This window comes from Copadichromis virginalis, linkage group LG19, assembly GCF_057382275.1.
Source record: "Copadichromis virginalis isolate Kocher_CV1m ecotype Utaka linkage group LG19, C_Virginalis_male_GT1.1, whole genome shotgun sequence".
Lineage (NCBI taxonomy): Eukaryota > Metazoa > Chordata > Actinopteri > Cichliformes > Cichlidae > Copadichromis > Copadichromis virginalis.
Window position 1 is genome coordinate 11,831,540 of NC_140636.1, and position 1,886 is coordinate 11,833,425.

The following is a 1,886-nucleotide window of genomic DNA, read 5'->3' on the forward strand; positions in this document are numbered from 1 at the left end:
AGCATGAGATACATCCAGTTTAATTCACTCTGTGACAGGGGAGTTACATTTCTAAGACTAATTTTTCATACTTAAATTATAAAGACTAGATTGTACCATTTTTTTTATATACACAGTATGAAATAATCAAAACGCACTGAAGCATAATCCTTGGGACTTCTGTGTTGTGGTGTCAGTGTTGATGTGAATCTTTCCAGTCTGGCTGCAAAGGCAGGAGTGAAGATGCTCGTGAAGGGGCAGGTGCACTCTCGTTTGAAAATAATGTCCTTGCTCTGCACATTGTTGCACTGGACTGGTGTGAGAGTGTGGTGGATCATAAATTTGATAATTTGATTAGTTTTCAAGTTGTACATCTCTGTTCCTTACATTTCATGTCATGCCCTTATTAATGTTTTATTTGTTGCTTTGACTGTTTTCGAATAGAAATGCAGTGGGAATATAGAGGGAGATAAGTAGTGAAAGTTTTGCCTGGGTTGATTGTGCGTCGATCCATTGTTAATGCCTCAGGGCTCCAGTAGGTGGGTTCGCGCGCTTCCTCCTTCACTCAATACAGACGAGTGAGAGTGAGAGCTGCGTGTCTGTGCCGTTCTTTCACCTCTCCTCACTATTTCCCCTGTTTAAGGTAACTGTCATGCACAAATCTGTATAAATGTGTGTTACTGTTGATTATTACATTGTTATCATTGTTCATTGTAGCGGAAGATGTGAATTGCGGACTATTTTGTTGAGAAGTTCCAGTTAATCTCTGTTGCTGTGTATGCTAGTTTTCGCTATTACTCCGCCATATTGTGTGAAGATTTTTCTGTTACGATCTGTATAAGTTAACTACTGAAAGACATGCAGTACTTAAAGTATTATTTCATTGCTGTGGAAAGTTAGTGACTGTGTCAGCTAACATGTGCGAGTTAAAAAGATGTTTTTGCCTAATGCTACAGTTCATGTTACCTAAAGTATTCTCATCAGCTAATGCAGCGAACAATAGTGACTTAGTTTGGATACAGTTGTCCTGAGACTGAGTGCATCCATAAGAATATTGTTTTGGTTGTATTGCTTCTGAAACTCAATACAGACGAGTGAGAGTGAGAGCTGCGTGTCTGTGCCGTTCTTTCCCCTGATTAAGGGCACAACATTTGGAGGCACCGCTGGGATGATTGATTCGAGGACCATCCCTGACCTGTAAGAGAAATCCTCTCGTTGATCATCCCCCCCAGACAACCCAGGTATCAGAAAGGAGCATAGTAAAGCAGCAGAGACATCGCTAGACCTACGTTGGTATCTGTATCCTGAAGTGAAAAAGTGGCCACTAGGGGGCAGTAAAAGCCAACTAAGTCTGATCATTTCTCAACTGACTGCTTGTGCTAACTCCTCTGACAACATGGAGTCTGAATTAGAAAAGCTTCAGCTGGAGATTAAAGGAACACTGTATCAACTGACTTTAGAGCAGCTGACTAAATTATGTGATGTACTTCAAATCTCAGGACCAGGAAAAGAGTTTGTGATTAATAGAACGCGCAGTCAGCTAGTCTCGCATTTAGTTAAGCACCTTGAACGCACCGAGCTGGCTACCCGAGAGGATGAAGGTATGTCAGAACTTCTTAATGTCCAGGACATTATAAGTGACATACAAATGGATAAAAAACAAGGTGTGAATGAAACAGTGGATCCAGCTGTTCAGGACCAGGAAAGTAGCCAGGAGGAGATAGAGACATTAAGACTGCTCTTACAACAAAAAGAGGGTGAAATGCATGACTTGATGAGGAATAGCATGAATCCTGCCTTAAGTCCTCGCATCCCAGTGAGAAACATTGTTCCAACAGCACCAAACAGTTCCATGTGGCGCAAAGATTTTAAGATATCAGGCCAAATAGGAGAGCCGGGGCAAAAAG

At 41.5% G+C, this 1,886-nt stretch overlaps 1 long non-coding RNA gene across 1 annotated transcript; it reads left to right on the forward strand.

Annotated features, from left to right (window-relative positions):
• Positions 1-313: 313 nt before the first annotated feature.
• Positions 314-1,281, forward strand: LOC146685590 (uncharacterized). Its single transcript, XR_014916774.1, has 2 exons — positions 314-622; positions 1,121-1,281. It is a non-coding gene; the product is annotated as an uncharacterized LOC146685590 (long non-coding RNA).
• The last annotated feature ends 605 nt before the right edge of the window (positions 1,282-1,886 follow it).